Source organism: Desmodus rotundus, chromosome 2 (assembly GCF_022682495.2).
Source record: "Desmodus rotundus isolate HL8 chromosome 2, HLdesRot8A.1, whole genome shotgun sequence".
NCBI classification, from domain to species: domain Eukaryota; kingdom Metazoa; phylum Chordata; class Mammalia; order Chiroptera; family Phyllostomidae; genus Desmodus; species Desmodus rotundus.
In genome coordinates, this window is record NC_071388.1 from 148,302,260 (window position 1) to 148,322,372 (window position 20,113).

The 20,113-nt window shown below is 34.7% G+C and overlaps 1 protein-coding gene across 6 annotated transcripts in view; it reads right to left on the reverse strand.

The window, feature by feature from the left end:
• BAZ2B (bromodomain adjacent to zinc finger domain 2B) overlaps positions 1-20,113 on the reverse strand; it is a 350,928-nt gene that overhangs the window by 243,115 nt on the left and 87,700 nt on the right. For all 6 annotated transcript variants that reach the window (XM_053918709.1, XM_053918714.1, XM_053918713.1 and 3 more), the window contains exon 4: positions 15,457-15,812. The gene's annotated coding sequence lies outside the window, so the exon portion shown is untranslated. The remainder of the gene's footprint in view (positions 1-15,456; positions 15,813-20,113) is intronic.

The following is a 20,113-nucleotide window of genomic DNA, read 5'->3' on the forward strand; positions in this document are numbered from 1 at the left end:
ATTCCTGAGATGTGTCAGTGTCCTCACTGTCCATTATCTTTTTACCCTTAGGGGAAATACTGATCAAAATTTTCATGAGTTAGATACTGTACTCCAATAGAGAATTTTCCACTCCTCTATCCTGATATTATAAATCCCAGTAACAAATTAACCACAGCCATTACGTCTCTACTTTTCATTGATAGCTTTTATTTTATTCTGGTGTTTTCTGGAAAGCTCTGCCACAATGTACAGACCACAGTTTATGTCTCTACTTTTCATTGATAGCTTTTATTTTATTCTGGTGTTTTCTTGAAAGCTCTGCCACAATGTACAGACCACGGTTTGTGTCTTCAACAAAAAGGAGTTTCAGGGTCTGGGGAAAGGACTGTACCAGGTACTTCAAACTATTAACACTCCAAAGATTAGAGTATCAGTACGGGCTCCTAAGGTGATGTATCTCAAACAACTTTAGGACCATCTTTGAGTCAAGATTTCCAGGGACCTTTTTAAATTTTTTTTTTAATTTATTGATTTTAGAGAGAGAGAGAGGAAAAGGGAAGAGAGAGAGAGAGAGATGATTTGTTATGTCACTCATTTATGCATTCACTGGTTGCTTCTTTATGTGCCCTGAGATTGATCCAGCAACCCTGGCGTATCCAGATGAGGTTCTAACCAACCAAGCTAACCGGCCAGGGCCCAGAACACTTTTAAGTCTAGAAGCAAACACCTTGATAACAGTAGTCAGCTAACCCAATCTCCAGAGAAACAAAAACAAAAAGTAGAGTACTGAATAAACTAACAATAAAAAGTTTATTTGATTGGAATATTGCTGATACTGTTTTATTTTCTTTCTTCTTAAGCTACCTTTAACCACAACAATTTAGTAAACTCTGCTTCTGTAAACCAAAACAGAACATTTGAAAATACTACCTTTCACTAACTCTCAGAATTCAGAAACTCTTTAGAGACTCTCCTTTTCATAGCAATAGAAATATCTGCATAGATTCAATAAAAATTCATCCTCCTTTCTATCAGGATATAATTGGACAAACTTATTGAACAACGAAAGTTTTACTTGGTGTGTCACATTTGAAAACAATCTCATTTAAACAGGTATGACAAGGTACTTGTAAGGAACTAAGGTTGACTTTACTTACAGACCCAACACCTACAAAGCCGTACCAGGAAAACTAGCCTGGCTTATAGGGAGGGGCTCGGCCTTACAGGTGATAAGGCAGATCACATCCTGGCAGACCAGGAACCTTAAGAAATTTGAGGGACATTTAAGGATACTACTCTAGGTAAAATCCGGTAGTGTTCTGGGATTGCTTTCCTAGTCTGAGAAAAACAAATAACGGTGGCTTTTAAATGTCTTAGCTGAGATTCCTTATAAAAAGTTACAGTCAGAGTTAATTTTGTAGCCTCAGTGGATATACGATAGTATATAGGTTACAAATGTGCAAAAACGAAGTCAAGGAGCCCTTGCTGAACCTAAGAAAATAATCAGGCATACCTCATAATGAGACCAACCTTTTGTAGGGCTCAAGAAAAATCTTTGCACTCACTGGTGTGGCTCAGTGGATTGAGTGATGCCCCGCAAATCAAAAGGTCACTGGTTTGATTCCCAGTCAGCGCACATGCCTGGGCTGCAGGCCCGGTCCCCAGTTGGGGGCATGTGAGAGGCAACAGATCAATGTCTCTATTGTATGTTGTTTCTCTCCCTCTCTTTCTCCCTCCCTTCTCCTTTCTCTAAAAATAAATAAAAATAAAATCTTTAAAAACGAGAAAAATCTTTAAGATTATTATGATCACAACCCTATAAAAATCTTACCAAAACCATTTCTTCTAAACAATTCAAACACAAATATAATTCCCCAATAAACTTAGGAACATGTGATTATCTGTGATAATTAAATGTATGCAAGTTAAAATGAAATTATTTCCATTAAGAATATATTTTTTAAATTCTCAGAGTCCAGTGGCAGAAGTACAAAATAGTACAACAACTTCCAAAGAGCCTTTTGAAAAAAAAATAACAAAAGCCTTAAAATCTGAAAAAGACAGCATGGATCCACATCATCACAACCAAAAATCCACCAAAAAGGACCAAAACTAGTGAGTGAAATGCCATCCTCAAAGAAGTCAGGGAAAATAACAATATTATAACAAAACTGATTCTATAAACATAAACGCTGAGAGTACTAAAAAGGTACAGATTTTAGGAAATAAATGAGAATATTCTGTAATATCCCAATCCATAACTTGCAGAATTGAAATTTAGGGAATGGAAGGCATATAAGAGAAGTGGGAATCACAGATCTTGGAACCCATGTTTGCACAGCAAACAAAACCATCATGGGCTACCTTTGGCCTCATTATTTTAATTTCCCTCAACCTATCATTAGTGTTGAAAGGAGCCACCCAGCGTTGCAGGTGATGATCAAATTTGAGTATACAGGTATAAGCAAGCACTGACTCACTATAAAAAACTCATAATCCACACTAGTACAAAGTGGCCATTTTCCCTCCCCTCCAGCTGCCAGTTTGCTGAGCTCTCCATAAAGCAGGAAAACTCCTAAAATTTATGGTTGACCCTTAAATATAAGACCATAGGTATACCCATAACACAGACCTCAAGAGATTCTGAGGAAGAGTTGTAGGAGAAAATATATTTGAACTCTATTTTCTGTTGCCCAGCTCACCATGTTGCTTAGCTCAAATATTAAAAACCATCAACATCTAAGTATTTTGTTACAAGAGGTAGTAACAAAACAACAAAAAATTGACAGTGCTTTCAAAAGTTGACCATTAGTTAGATAACATTCCTTATAATAGAGGTTTTAGAGTATACAAATGAAAATGTGATAAAGATAGCAAGTGATGAGAAGCTGGGCCTTAACGTGGGCATTAAAAAAGAGTTTTACTAGCAAAAAGGAACAGGAAAAAAAATCACATGTCAAAAAATATATATATGAGAAGTGACTACAAAAACTCTGGTGAGGAAGGAATTTTTTAATCCTGAAAATAGAAAGAAAATTATTTTAAAACTCTAAGGAACTTACAAGTTAATTTCCACATCTCTGTAAATAAAATACAGTATTAAAATGCAAAATAATTATAGTAATTGTAATAAAAGCATAATATTAATACTTAGAAGAATTTATAAATAGCATATAGAAATTAAGATTTCAGTGCAATAACAGACAAATGTCAAAGACATAACAAAAAAGAAATATAACAGGTTAAGATACTGAAAAAATGCTCGCTAGAATTAGTCACAGAAGCGCAGATTAAATAAGGTACAATTTTTTGCAATGGAATTGGCAAGAACTAAAAATGATGAATATACCCAATGCAACAAAAGTAGGGTAAAATGTATATATTTCAGTGAGATATAAATCCATATAATTCTTTCAAAAGACATAATACAAATATAAATACACACAAGTTCACAATATATATATTAAGAGCCTTAAAGTATCCTACGCCCCTCATCCAGTAACTGCATTTCTGGGAATCTATCCTATGGAATAATATCAAACAACAACATATAAAAGCAGTATGCATTACAATGTTCATTGAAGCATTATTCATAAAAGTAAAAAGGAAGGAATCGGTCAATCTACCTATGTACACAACCATGCACTCCACTATTATTGTTCTATTGGAACAGAGAGAAGAATCAAATAACCCTGTGTGGAGGTAGAGGGTTAGGAAGATTTCAAAAAAGTAACTCTTCACAATGGCATTAGAAATAAGCAGATTTTACCAAGCAGGAAGAGAGGAAATAAGAATTGCATACAGAGTACATCAGGTGCAAAATCATGGAGTCATGAAATTCTATACTCAAGTATGGTCTGTCTGTAATATGTTTAGAACATGCTGCCTCCTGTCTCCTAGTGGTTTTCAGAAACTGAGTTTGGCAGTGGTATAAGCATATACAGAACAATACACACAAACACAAATAAAAAACATGAGGCTAACTGGATATCATTACTCATCCATATATAATTTGATATACCAGGAAGCAAGTAGAAGGGTTTTAAAAAACAGATGAGAGTGTGTCTTGGGCTAAACTCATCATGAGATTGCATGATGTGTTAGAAAGAATATCTAACTACAAGCGGTAAGCCACAGCCAATCTCTCTAGTTCTCACTTGCATCATCTGAAGAGGAGGAAATAATTGTTCAACTCATCAAATTATTATAATAACCATATGAAATAGATTTGAACACAAGGTAATACAATCTCCTACCTCCCCAAACTAGCTCAACCTCATTCCTTTAAATTATTATGTACCTCGTATTTATCCTTCTGCCCATTCACATTGCTGTTAGTCTAGTCATTAACATTTGACAATTTTTGCAATAAGCACTAGTCTTTCTTTCCATTTAACAGATTTCTTCCAACTCTAAAACAACTTTTTAATCGTGTCACATTTCTGCTTAAAAATCTACTAGCTAACCCAAATTTCTCTTTCTAACTTTGTCTCCCATTATTTTCAAACAAATTTTAGGTAGGTTTCCCTCCATCCTCTTCTTTGCTCAGGATGCGGTTATCTACAACCTCCCTTAAATCCAAACTAAAGTTTCACCAAATCCTTGAATCTGTTTAATTCTAAACCTTTTTTTCCTTTACATTCGAGGATACCAATAGCAATACTTAAGCATATGAACTATCCTGAACCATGCTACCTTCATATACAGTAGAAACTCATGTTATTGGGAGCTGGGGGAGTATGGGTAATATCTAGTCAGTAGATTGTATTAAAATAATATTGATAGTAAATAAAATATAGTAAATATTATCTTTGACGTGGATCACATGGGGGACAAATAATACTGTTTCTCAATAGATCCAACACAGTTTGACCACCAGCATTAAAGCAGCTATCATTTATTGAGCTCCAAATACCCATAGCTAGCCTGCATTTAGGAGCTACGATACAGATAAAAATATTTATGTTAAAACCTAACAGCCAAACTTAGTGTAAGATGCTCACACTGTGAGAGCTACTGAAGAACAGAATACACTTGACTCATGTATCCCACCTAGACCAGAAGTTCACTGATTACTATTAAAATTGCTTTTCCTTCCCTACCCCTGTTGTTTTTCTAACATACATAACTGAATTTCCGTGAGTTAAATTCACAAAGGATGAAAGGATGTACACCCTTTCTCTCTAAGTAAATTATGATCTTGAGCGTATTACAGGGCCATGAATTTATTCTGGGCATGCTGAATTGTTTCTAGTTATTAAGATAGATGCTGACCTGATTCTTGTTCTCAATTGAATGATCAATTTATTTAACTAACACTACTGTCTGATATAAGACCATTAGGACATCAAAAAGTAGTAAACCTAACGACCTAAAAAGTGCTTTGTATTTGGTCCCATGGCTAACTAAAGAATTACGTTTAGCTTACTTGTAAAATGCTAAGGTTGCAAATACAGAAACAAACATGCCAGATACATGTAATTAGTTTAGTTGGTACCTCTGGACTTCAGCTGCAACACATCAAATGCTACCAACTAAGAATAAAATATTTGCAGTGAGTCACAAAAAATGACCTATTTCAAAAGGTGTCTGACATTAAGATGAAAAAAGTCAAATTCAAGGTATATATCACTATATATCATAGAACACTTCATTAAAAAACAAAAACTGGGAAATTCTGGTCACATTCTATTAATATTTTTTTTCTGAGAATGCATTGCTTCTACCCTCCTATTTCATACATAGTACAAAAGCATTTACAAATTCTTTTATGAGTTTTGGCACATACACACCTATGAACAGACTTTCTGGAGAGGGAAGGGGAAAGAGAGCTTTTACCTAACCGGCCAAAGTTACTACATGTTCTCTTCCGGAACCAACTGTTTACTGTTTACACAGCCCACAGCCCTTCCCTAAACCTTTAACTTCTGACTTCAAGTCCCCAAGGTATGATTATAGAGAAGAGTTATTTCCTCACAAGCTTGCAGAAAATATTAATGGCAATGCAAAGGAATTCAATGCTAAGATACTTAGACCACAATGGAGAAAATCTTCATACTCAATTAATTATATAACAATGTTCTATTCCTCTTAACCTCATTAAAAAACCTTCCTTAAAATTGTTTTATCTCTTTTTGTTGTTGTTTCTACCCACCTCCTAACAACACTTCCATCAGCTCTGCAGTAGCCCTTTTAAAAGAGAGATTTGACCCACAACCTCTGTTAGTTACTGTTGCCTCATAGACCCTATTCCTCTATACACTAACCACCCATAAAAGGAGAAACACATCATCCTTACAGGCCGCTTTCTGATTTTTTCAGATCCTCATGATGGGCTTTTCTGCTTCTTATGTCACCATAATGGTTTATGCTGTCAATAATCTTTTTTACAAGGAAGTGCAAAAGTATGTTTCAACAACCATGTCATCACAGAAACCAGAAAAGATAAAACTATGGCTTCTCTCTAAACTCAGACACTAGACAGCCTTCTGTTTCCACTCATTTCCACCTTTCATTTATCTCAAAAATCATCATACATACAAAATACCAAAAAATCATCATGTAAAATAATTAAAGTTTTAAGTTTTTCTTCTAAACATCTCTTGCAAGTAAATGTTCATCACAATATAGCAAGTAAGGAAAATTAGACAAATTTCATTATCTTAGTGCGTAATAGTAAGAAAAAGTCTAACCACTAAAAACTAAGACCTTGTATTTGAATTTTTTAATCCTTCCTTTTAAAAAAATTTTTTTACTGTATTTTTTCCATTACCATTTAGTCCCCTTATATCCCCTTCTCCACCCCATCCCCAGCAAATCCTTCCTTTTCGTACTCCCTATTTTTAGTGGAATTCAGGACTACTGTAATTAAAAGTAGAGACTATGTATTTTGTTGCTTTTGTTCTTAAGAATATTACTATTATTGTCTGTCTTCTTCATTCATCCAAAGGAACTAAAAAAAAAAAGTAAGTTTTTTGAGTCAGTCATCATCAAATTTCCTTGGAAAGCTAGTTCCTTACCACCAAATCAAAAAAAGGGAAACAGAGGTGATAGTCTCCCTGCTCAATGTTGTTAACAGGTGTGATCATGCATTAGAGTTTAAGAAAAACCATTTTTAAAAGCACAGGAAAAGGAAGAAAATGGGAGTGGTTCTGCATAATCCCACATGAAACACACCATTTGAGTAACTCTTACTAGAAAGGGCCTTCACCAACAAAAAGCCTATCACTGAAACGGATAATCTGAAACTGATTAACCCACATTCTCCAGAAAAAGCCAAGCAATCAATTCTGAAAGTTATGAAGAAAAAAAGAAGGACCCCACAACATTTTCTTTTCCTTCTAGGAGAAGTGTTGTGAAATGGGGTGACCTAAAAAAGGTTGCAGAACCACAACCGCTCCCAATGCCCATTAGACCCGGCTTTAATTGATTTGTCATATAGGGGACTCACAGTGTCCTTTGTTGGATCCTTTCTTCCTGATCTCTGAATATTCAATTTACTCATTCTTCTTGGTCTACTTCAGTGCTGCTTAAACCAAAGAGCCTTTTCTAATGATTCCAATCAGAAGTCATCTCTGCCCTAGTCTGAGCTTTCACAAACTCTTATCCACAGCTCTCCAAGAGTATGCTTGATGACAGCATTCAGTATTAACTTGATGAACGAAGGAAGCTGCCCCTCTTTTCCTCTTTAATTAGTACTAAACAATGAGTATCAAATACCTGTGATGATTCTCCTGTGGTTGTCATTAGTGAGTGACTTCATTTTTCAAGGAATGGCTAAACTGCTTACTGTTTGGTTGGGTTACTAGTACTTTTAAAACCGGGTCCATTACCTCATATTCCTTTTTAATCTAAACATAATAATCTGAGACAAAATCTCAAACCTTCATTTTGGCGAAAATCTAAAGTCTTCTCCCCATCTGATTTATCAAGAAGTGAGGGAGGAAGGGAAACTAGATTTATTTGAATTTTACTGTATTTCCTCATCTTTTCTGTGACGAGATGCCAGTAGTTGAAGGCAAAGAAAAAAAAGTGCATAAACCAATTCACAAAATGACTAATTTAACCTCGATAATGGCAAGTTAACTGTATATATAAAGTTATAATCCTATGCAACTCAAAACTAAAAGGTAACACATCGTCCTTTAATAACCTTTGAATTTATTATTTAGAAAAAAAATTACAGCCTACTATCAGCTAGATTAAATTTGGCCATATATTCTGTTATATTACCAACATATCCAGCCATTTGTGAAGCCAAGAAAGAGTAAAATGTACTCTTAGGACTGGTACTCAACCTTGAAGTGCTGAAAGCTACTTCATCATCTAGTGTGGGGACAAACACATGCATGCACACGTGAAACTAACACTAGGTTGTGTGGAAAGCTCAGCACAATCACCATCATTGTAAATCGCTCAGGTATCCACTTATTTTAACACACACAAATCAAGGCAGAGCTAGAGCTCCCTGTGATTGCCACAAGGATATCTGGAATCACACTGAACTTTTCTCCTCTCCCTGTTCTCACTGAAAGCCTGGGATGGAGAGGGTTTCCCTCTCCTTTTCATCCTATGCAGCACAACATGCAGGAAGCTCTCACAGCTGGACTAGGTTAGATGTTATCATTTAAATACTGTAAGAGCACAGTTGTACTTCATATTCCAGAAAGGACCCAAAAAGCAGAAGAGCCTTCTCATTAAGATTTCTTCTAAAAACTTAAAGACTATCTTTCTAGTTTTAGGTTTGGCATTTTTCTAGTCCAATTATGATTGTCTATTTTGCCTTATGGCACTCATAAGCTAGAAGCAGTCAGTTTTCTGCATATTAGAATCTTTTACAGGCTAATTAATCACAATCTATTGCTTGTGTTGTGTCCTAAAACTATATATAACTAATAAAGTATAATTAACAATACTTTCAAATCAGAGCTAATTCAGTTATTTATCAATGGACAAAATCATAAAACCTATTTTCCAAAAATTACAATGGCTATATAGTCTAGGTTTTGTTTTGGCAAAGATGAGATATGTGATGGGTAATACATTATTGACCTTTTACACTTGGTTCCTTAAAAGCTTCTTCATTTTATTCAGCATTTAGTTTAAATTAAATATTTAAAATTGAAGCTGTTCTATGTTGCAAACACAGCTAAAATAAAGAGCTTCTGTGGCAGCGGTGACCAGATTTTAAATGCAGGTAGATCAATAAAAAAAAAAAATCCACCAAGCACAGGCTCCATGTGTGAGTGGAATGGTTTATAATAGCTTGCAAATGACTATGTGCTTGCTGTAACCAGCTGTTCTTAAATTATGAATATGCAACCAATTCATGTTAAAGCCAAATCCCAGCACTATTTCTACAGAGAAATCCCAGTAGTTTTGCTTGTTCTACATGTTAGCTCTGTTAAAGATACAAATAGCAGTAAGCTTCGGAACAAATAGGACCAAACTATTGGCATTTCATGCACTGGGTCCATTATCACAGCAGGGGATGTCAATCATTGGTACATTCCTATAACAGCTCAGGCAATATGACAATGATCTTGTAGGAAAAAAAAAAATCAAAATCTCTGCAGCATACTCAAAGTCCTGACACTCTAATGCGTTCTTACTTCAGCCAATCAGATTGTCAGACCTGACCTACTAGAAGACTTGCATCAAGCTTGAAACATTTAAAAACATCAATCATAAAAACAAAGACAGGACATTGAATTATACAGTATTAACCTCCAGGGTTTGCATACAAAGACCTTAGATTTATTTATGTCCCAGTGAGTTAAGAGCTTCAGTACACCGTTCTTTACACCAAACTGACTGCCAATTTGATGAACCTCTCTGCCCTCAGCAGGAGTGCACCGTCTTTGATTAATGAGTGCATGCTTGTGGAAAAGTGTTAAGAGGAGAAAACAGAGGAAAAACACACAATTATGTCTACATATAGCTTAAGTACCAATGCAATTGTAGTTTCAAACCAAATGCTCATTTTTCCCAATGTGCACATGCATACATGTGAAGACACAAAATTAGTAAAGTTTCTTATCTATATATTACTTTCATTATTAGTAGCATTGCTAACACAATTTTTATTTTGAAAAAAGGCATTCAAAAACCTAAGTACAAGACAAATTTCATTTATTGTAAAAATAACTATTTTAAAAGCATTATTTTAAGAAACAAACTGAAAACACTGTCTTGCAAAATATTGAAATATGGGAGATAAAAACTGTATTTTCACTTCACATTCTTATAAAAACCTATTCATTTTAAAAATTCAATGTTTAACTCACAAATATCAAGACTATTAAATATTTTATATCTCAAATTGCATTGACTTGTCACAAATCACATAGCATTCAAAATTGATTTAAAAGTCATGTAAATTCATTTTACTTTTCCTTCAGCAAAGATGTTGTATTTTACAATTCCATATGTAACTGTAAATTAAATATATTTATTGCCCAATAAGTCAGTTATATGAATTAAATACTTATGAATTACAGTTTAAACTTTTTATGACTCTTGTGATCAGTGCTGCCCACCTTTAAGAAACCCAATGAGGAAAAATTCCTACTTAAATTATGGGATACTTATTTGCACTACAATTAAAACAATATTATCTCCAAAAGTAAGCTAAGTATTGAGATTCCTTTTTAAAAATAAAGCTTACATTTAGTGTATAGCTCAATTTACCAAAATTTAGTTTATACGACTATCTGCCTTGACACAGATATGAGTAATGTATTTCTTAACAATTTTATCATAGGCTAAGGTAATGGTTTTCTTTTTAAGGAACTTTATGGCTATTATATAAAAGGGTGGAGAAATCATATTACCTCAATATAAATCTCAGTTTTATATTGAGATAATATTTAGTTTCAGTAATATATGATGTATAAACTTATGATTTCAGGAAATTAGTCCTGGAATCACTCAACAGTGTATTATAAGTGTTTAAAATTTGTTTATATTGTATACTAAGTCCTTTTAACGGGATTTAACTCAGCAAATTATATACTCTAATCTTCAATTTCACATTTTAAGTATTTTAAATGCAAATCTTTTTTGAAATTATAAAAATTTTATGGGCTTTAGAAAACCATTTAAATGCATAATATATTTAAGATTTAAAAATTAAAAATCAATAAATTTTGAGACTAGAAAAACCTCTTAACAGAGGGATAAGCTACATTATATTCTTAAACTTATGATCCTAAGGTTTCTATACACAATTTTTTATGGTTTTTTTTTTCCCTGTTGGGAGTATCATTGTTTTTCCTCTTTCCTCCTTCCTATCTCTTCTCCCACTAAGAAAAAAAAAAAGGCAGCAAATAACTAGAAAAAGTAGAACACAGGCACCAATGGAATGATCTAATGTCATATTATTACCACAGTTTGATAGTTCAAACTATCAATAGAAGTTATTAATGCAGTAAAAATGATTTCAATTTTTAAAATTAAATGATTCTTTAATATCTTCATCACCTTATAAAGAAAATTAAACACAAAGTTGCCCACTTCCTCAATAATTCTTTTCTGATTACCTTCTGCAACAAAAGTTTAAATAAGTATTTAATCAAATGAATAAACATTAAATGAAGCACAGTATTTTAAAGACCTCATGGTATGAAATATTTAACTTTATAATTTAAAAAAAACCTCTTAAAATACCTAACTAGGTAATTTAATTATTACCTCAGGATACCAAGTTAAACTTTCTTGATGGTATAATTTCATCTGAGCCAAAATCACCACACTACTTTAGTTTGTGATAAATCATATCTTATTTTGCTAGTTCTAGCTAGGACTAGGTCAAAAAACGTCAGGAACTATAACTTAAAATCTTTTTGAGAAATCTTGAAACCTAAAGGTACTCACTTTCACTAATTCAAGGAGATAAGACAGAAATCAGGGACTTTCATGCAACTGTGATATCCTACATCTTGTATAGTAACACAAAAGTAGCAACAAAGACATTAACAATTGCAGTTCAAGCTGGGAGTGACTGTTCTGTTTCAATTCAATGACACCACTAATGGCTTCTTAGCAGCTCCATGAAATCAACCAGCTGTCAAGTTGATGCATCAGAAGGAACAGTTATGCACTCCCATAAGAAAAAGCAACACATCAGGATGTTTGGCAAAACATCTGCTCCTTTACACTGTAGTTCTATAATAAACATGCAAACAAAGAAATAGGAGAAAGAGCAACAGAATTAAAATTCCAGGGTTCCCATTACAGTCTTATATGCATTTTAAATAAATGGCTCATAAAAATAAAAACAAATTTCTGCCAAGTTGAATACTTTAAATTACTCTGTATCTCTTGAAAATACTAAATATAATTATTCACCTTCTTCTAGAAAGGCAAAAACTACATGAAAATCTTTACATTTTTTAAAATTGAGTAAACTATATTCACCAAGTAAAATCATTATCGTTATGTACAAAACTCAGTATTACTAAAATATATCCTTCATTTAATAAATATTTAGTAAATTATATCAACAGCAAATTCTAATAAATGCATTTCCAAGACTGAGTAGTCTAAAAATATTTTCATTAGTGTTTGAAACAGTAAATGTGTTATATAGTTCAACACTAGTTTAACATATGAGAATAGTAAAAATAGTGTTCTCTGGATTTTAAAATATGTACCTGCTTCTCTCCAACAGTATTAAGTTCTCATAAATAACATTTTTAAAGCATACAATATAATTTCCTAAAAACAAACAAAAAAAACTTACTTGTCTTCATAGGCTTAAAATAATTTTACAACCAACCATTCATTTCAAACATTTGTAAAATCTTACTTTTTTCTATTGAAGCTTGTAAGTACCTCAATGTTGTCCAAATTATTGATTATGCAGCACAGTAACAATGAGTATAGTGTTTACAATAGGTGTGAGACATCAAATGTACTTAACTACCATTTTCTTAAACTGCTTATCCTCTGTTGCTTGCCATTTATAATCTGCCAAATCTTCTAGTCCTTTGTTGCATGTATAATTTAGAACCATCTGTTCTATGTGCTTTTAACTATTTAAACATTTTTTACCTACCTACAATTCACATAAATGGCAGACATTCAATTCAGTCAAGCTTTCTAAATAGCATTTTACATAAAGCAAATTCCTAGATAAAACCCATAGCAGATAACACCAAAGAAGACTGCTAGAGATAAAAACATACCACATACAAGTTTTTATGCCTTAGACAAACCGTTTTCAGTGTATTCAGAATTGTTTCTATTAATGCTTTATTTTTTTTTTTGATGTAATTGTAGTCAATGTTTTTTCCCCAACGGCAGAAGACAAAGAGAATGCAAATTAAATACAGACAGTTTCATGCCCTTGTTAGAAGAGAAGTAAATATGCTGACTGCAAATGATACAAGAGGCAGAATCCCACTTCCCCATTCAATTTACAGTGCCTCTTATTTATATACCAGTGTATCATTAAGTTTGGTCATGTGACCAACTAAACTTTAGTGAGGTGAAAAACTACTTTAGACAAGAAAATTTAAATACTAGTTTTTACTGTTTATCTTTTCATAATGGCTGACAGAGCTTACAGCTTGAGGTTATAAAATATACTTTAAAATCAATTCTGCCTTTTAAACACTAACCACATTTTCGCCAATCATTTGACTTTCTATCTGCTACTAAATTTTAAAAGAATCCAGTTTTTCCAAGTATTTTCAATAGTTTTTACATATTTTCAAAATGTAAATATGTATAAAATAGAATATTTAATTACAAAAGGAAATTTAGGTAACCTACAATAAGCATAGCTAAATATTAATAAAGTTGATTAAAGGAAAATCCACAGCAGAGTGAAGTAAATAAAAAGGGATACGCTAGTTAAAAGTAATATTTGAAACCCTCAAAGAATAAAAAGCACGTAGACAAAAGGTAAATGAACACCAAATGACACTATAAAAGTTTACACCATTTTTTTGCACATAATTTTCCACCTGTTACCAAGGCATAAAATGTGTAGACGCTGCAGGTTCATTTTGAGATCAGGAAACAAAAATAGCGCAAGTTATCGTTAACCAGTAAGTTATATGGTCCTTTAAAACACAGGAAAAAACAGAAAAATTTACTCTTGGGACAATTTCTCGATAAAGTTTACATGACGTCACTGAGCCCCCTGAACATTCCCTAAACTTCGAGTCTTATCCAGACACACTTCTTGCCTTTCTAAGGCTTCTTCCCCTTCCTCAAAACTAGAAAGGAGAGAGACTTGGGAATAAAAATTGCCCAAGATGGCGAAACGCTTGTTGTTTAGAGGGCAGAGGGGAGAAAAATGGAGGATATTGTAATATACACAAAGGGATAAATTTCAACAACTCGGCCAACGACGGCAGCTGCTTCTCCCTTTATAAGGAAGCAACACACAAAAGATAAATACACAGAGCAAGGAAAGAGAAAAATCTCCCCAACAGCAGGGCCAGCTCCGACTCCCCAAACATTTCCTTCCGTCCCCAAGTCCCAATTCTCGGTTCGCGGAACTACTTTGAGGGGAAGGGAGCCACGAAAAGGAGAGGGGGGAGGGGGAGAGACAGAATTAAAAGAGCGAGGAAGAGTTGCGAGCAGGCGCTAGCTCCCGGGCAGGAGCTGCTCTGAGACAGACATTTCTGTAGGAACAGCTTTGCTTCTCTAACCCTGCGTGTAGCGACTTAGAGCTCTTCCCAGGTATTTTCCCCAATCTCCCTCCCACTCCATTTAACGTAAACTCTGGAGGTCCAAGCTGCACAGGGCAGGAGCGAAGGAGGCCCGAATTGCGGAGAGGCAGGCGCAGCTAATCCGCCCGGGAGGAAAGAGGGGGCGGAGGCAAAAAAGGGCAGCAGTAGGCGGAGGGGGGGTAATCTTGAAACTACCCAGCCGAGAAGGGGGAGCAGCGGATATTCCTGGGTAGGAACAGCGATCTCAGCCGTGCCAGATTGTTTTTTTACGAAGCAAAACTGTTGGCGGCGACCTGAGCGCTGGAAGCCGAAGGAAGAAAGAGACGCCAAGCCGGGTGGCGGAGCCGGGAGGCCGGCACAAAGGAGGCGGACTCGCGGCGGCAGCGTCTGCCAACGCTGGGGAGGCTCGGCCCGCGGCCCTGCTGGACCGAAGTCCCGCACCGGCAGCTAGGAATAAAGTTTACATTCTCCTGAGACCGCAACCCCCACCTCCCACCCAGGACCGCGCATCTCCGCGTCCTGCTCCCCCCCCCGCCCCCAAACTCCACTCGGGACCCCGAGCACCACCCCAGCCTCGCAGCCAGCACAACAAAGAGACACACCGACCGGGAGAGTAAACAGCCGCGGCGGGGCGAGCAGGTCGGGCAGGGCGAGCGCATCGAGATAGCAACTCCGGAGTCTTCCCAGCTCGCAGGAGCGTAGTTCCTCCTTTTCTGTTTCAACCAGCTTTATAACATTTGGAATTTTCATTTTCGCCCGCACCCCTCACACCCAAGGATTTTTAACTCACCTTTACTTTCGAACTGAGAGTTGCAGTGGATGGGATTTTTGCCTTCCCCAGATGAAGGTTACGATTTCTGTTTTGGGAAAGCCCAACACCTCCTTATTCCTATTATTATTTTTGCAAGAAAAGTACAGAGTTGGAGGGGAGGTGAGATTGGTGATCGGGAAAGCCCTGGACTCCCTCCTTCTCCGTCTTCCGCCTCTCTCTCTCTGATTAGTTCCTATCCAGCAGCAGATTGAAGCAGGAGATGATTCTTCTCAAGGTTTGTTCAGCAGCTTCACTTCTAGGCGAAGGCTTCATGAACCAAGTGACGTCAACCAACAAGGCTTCTCTCTCTCTCCTCTCTCTAACAATGAAAGTTGCTGTTAACAAGGGAAAAAAGAGAGAGAATTGTTTATACCATTTCACTTCCAATAATAAATGACCTATCAGCTCCTAAAGGAGCCAAGGGAGGGGAGGGGGTTGCTTCTTCCTCCCAAGAATACTGTAGCTTTGAGTTTGCACCGTTCCTGGTCCCAGGAAAAAGTTAAGAAACTTAAATGTTTTGTTTTGCTTTTAAAAGTAGAGAGGACAGAAAATAAGATTGAAAACGGAATTTTTCAAACACGTAAACTGTAGAAAGGGAGCATTAGACTAACTGCTTTCACCTAAACTTTTTTGTCCGCAAACACAGAATTCGGTTGAAGTCCACAAACCAACTAAATAAATAAGCCAAGAATTCGTGGATATTTAGAAATCAAAATAAAATAAAAAGCAGGACGCAAGATGGTCCAGAGATTTAATGCTACTACTGCCCTAACATGGGCAAGTTAAACTGGCTGTAACGTTTATGCACGGAGTTAAAATTTAAAACACGCTAAAATACAAGCCGTTTTAAAGTCACAAATTAAAACTGTAAAAGGTAATCTCAATAGTCGTTCCCTTTCCCCGCCCCAGTTTCTGAGAAGTTAAAGGGAGGCGAGGGGACAGCTAATTGTAGGAATTGAACACTTGTAAAAATATCAAGTTAAGACTGGTAGCTCATTGCTCCATCTTTAAACTACACACGAGGTATGCTATTTGTCTACCCCCAGAATCTCTTCCAACTTTGTTTCTAACCCTAATTTTCCCAATTCCAACAGCCTGAAAACAGTAAAGTTAAACTAAAGGTACAAGTACACTACATTCCCACTTTCCGCACACACCACATAGCTTCCCAAAAATGATTTTAAAAAAGAAGTCTTTACCTTGGTAACACTTTATTCCAAGAATGTACATAATTTAAAATTTTTTTCATTGAGGTAGTTCCCCCCCAATGCCTTAAACTCTCAAAGCTCATATAATTAAAAATTGCATAATTTAATTTGGGGGACGAAGAGCAAGGGAAAGGCAAGCTTTAGAAGAATAATTTGACCATATATATTTGCGCATATATATGTGGATAAATATAACTTAAAAGACACTATTGTTTTCTGTTTCCTCTTCAGCCACTGGCTGTGAGTTTAATTGTGCTGGAGGATCTTCATTAGTATTAACACATGGGGAGATTTCACAAAGCTGCTTCATTAGGGAAAAAAAAAAAAAAGAAAGCTTGGCAGACTAGGTCTTTTTGCATGCACTGAGAATGTCAGCCTTACCTCGGTCATTTGTAACATAATAAGTGCAAGTACAATGATTGCAATGCAGAAGCACTGGGGGAAGGGCAGAAATACTGCCTGTCTAATAGGAATATCTGAAAAGAAGGCTGCTCATTACATAGTAAAATATATGCTAAAAATTAGTGAAGATGATGTCTCAGGAGACTGATGCTAAATAAATTAATGTGCTGATATGTTTTTAATTATTATTTTTGTAGTAGTTTATTTCATTCTCAGGATTCACATTGAGCAGCAAAGCTGTGCTAGCACTTATTGATTTTTTTTCCCTGCCACATTCCCGGAATACAGATTTTAATCATTTCACTATACCACACTCAGTAATTTCATTAAAAACTGGAACCTTCCATCCCAGAAAAGCATTTAATTTCAATGACATACAATTTCTCTCTTAGCAGAAAACTGTCTGTACAGTAAATGCTGGCCTAAGGTTCAAATGCATAATTTAATCCTGAGTTTTCCATGCTCTGCATTCCTTTGAAGCTATAATTTGAGTAACTACCTAATAACTGTAATAAGGACAATAATTTCCTTTAATATATTATTAACTCATATTTAATTAACTCAGAGGCCAAGCTCTGTACATGTATGTCTGGGTCAACAGTTCTATAATTTCAAAATTTACTAATAATGTTCCAGAAGAAAAATGCAGATTAAAATATAAGTGTAAATGCTAGCACTTAGATATGTCATTCAAAGTAACATGCAAAAAAGTCCATGCGTTTTTATGTAATAGTGGTCATTATTCAAATAAACAGTATTTTAAAACAATTGGAAAAAAACAAGGCCATTCACTGATATTTCTAAATATAAAGTATTATAATATTTCAACAATCTATTTCTGACAGTTTCCCTAATCACTAACATAACTACTGAAAACATTCAATTTTGAAATGATAAAACATGGGCTAGATTCATGTTGTCTCAATTGTCACAAAGAATTCCTTTAAAACTTTTCTTGAAATAAAGTTAAATGGCATACTTGAATAATTAAGGGTATATCTTATTTAATTGAATTTATTGGGGTGACAATGGTTAATAAAACCATACAGGTTTCAAGTGTACAGCTCTATAGCACATTATCTGCACACTACATGGTGGACTCACCACCCGAAGTCTAGTCTCTTTCTACCACCATTTATCCTCCATTTGACCTCTTGCACCAGGACGTATATTTTACTTAAATCCTTTAAAAAATATACTGCAAAGTATGATTCAATTTTTGGTTGGAGTAATATTCTGAACTAATATTGGATTTAAAGATGGCACATTGGTTTTCCAAACAATAGGTTTCATGAGTATATTTAATTTACAATGCCTGGTTTTTAAAGACAAAATCTGTGGGGAAAATAGTTGACATAATAAAATTCACTTATTAATTTAACATTTAAATATAGGCCTAACCAACAGAAAAAAAAAAGGCACCACATATAATGAAAGTGATTAAATTATAAAAAGCTTATATTAAAAAATTCCAGGATTATTATAATTGTACAACAATAAAAAATAGGAGAAAATAATATTATAGTAGTAAAACTGAAAAAAAAAATTCCTACCATGATCCTGGGTAATTTTTAGACCACAGTTCAGAAATTTTTTAAAAGAGTACGTATATATAATTTCATGTTGAAGCCAAATACAAAGCAAAGTTGTCTTTTCCTTGGTTAAATGAACGATGAAGTAACATAAAATAAGAGTGTCCTCAAAATGTTGGTATAAAAAATAAAAATGGTGATAATCAAGAACTTGATTTTAGTGTCTTTAAAATATTTTGAAATATTTCTATGATCATCAAGGGCTATATATATAGTTTGGAAAATATTTTTGCAACATTCTCAACAATGCAGTTAAATGGAAATATATTAATTAACAAAACAATTGGTAAATTAAGAAGTCACATAAATTGACATCTAAAATTCATAAGATTGCCCTGGTAAGGTAGCTCAATCATCCTGATACCACCAAGGTTCTGGGTTCAATCCTGGGTCAAGGCACATAAGAATCAATCAGTGAATGCATAAATAAGTGGAACAACAACTCAATGTCTCTCTCTCTCTTAATCAATCAATCAAATCAATCAATAAAAATAAATGAAATTCATCAGATGAATTCCTATATTTCAACAAAATAAAAGCTTCAATTTTTATACTAAAATTATTTGGTGTTATTTGGTAATTCAAATATATTAATTTTCTAATTTAATCTATACTTTAAAAAAATTTGAATTTTTTCCATCACCATTTAATCCTCTTATACCCCTTTTCCCCCAGCAATGACCACACTGTTGTCCATGAGTCCACTTTCCTTTTTGCTCTATCCCTCCACCCCCTACTAGCTGTCATCTGCTCTCCACCTATGAGTCTGTCTCTATTTTGCCTGTTAGTTCAGTTTGTACATTAGATTCCACATATGTGTGAAATCATTAATCTATACTTTTAAAACTGACTTTTAAAAATAATGGTACACTAAGGCCCTGGCCTGGTAGCTCAGTTGGTTAGAGCATCATCCTAATACTCCACTGTTTCGGGTTCAATCTCCGATTAGGGCATATACAAGAAGCAACCAATGAATGAAACAAGTGGAAGAAGGAATTGATGTCTCTGTCTTTCTGTCTCTCTCTCTCTCTCTCCTCACCCTCCCTCTCCCTCTTCCTCTAACTCTCTCTCTAAAATATATGTCACTGAATAAAAATAACAATACACTAAAAATTTAAAAATGGATTACTTCAATATTTAATATCCTCTAAAAAGTTGTGCTTAATTATTTTTAATATGATTCCTTCCCTTTTCTCATGTTATCACATTTGATTGAGAGATCAAAACAGTCATAGAGTTGGGGGGGGTAAAATTATTATAGTTATAAAAAAAAGTTGGCTCCCATATCACTTAATCTTCTGCCTAAGATTATCATCTAAATTATTACTTCATGTACAGAACTGTAAAAGAATTAAATGATCAAACATCTTTTTCAATATTACTAGTAATTATTTTTATATATGAAATATACCCATCCTTTAGACTAATTATCTC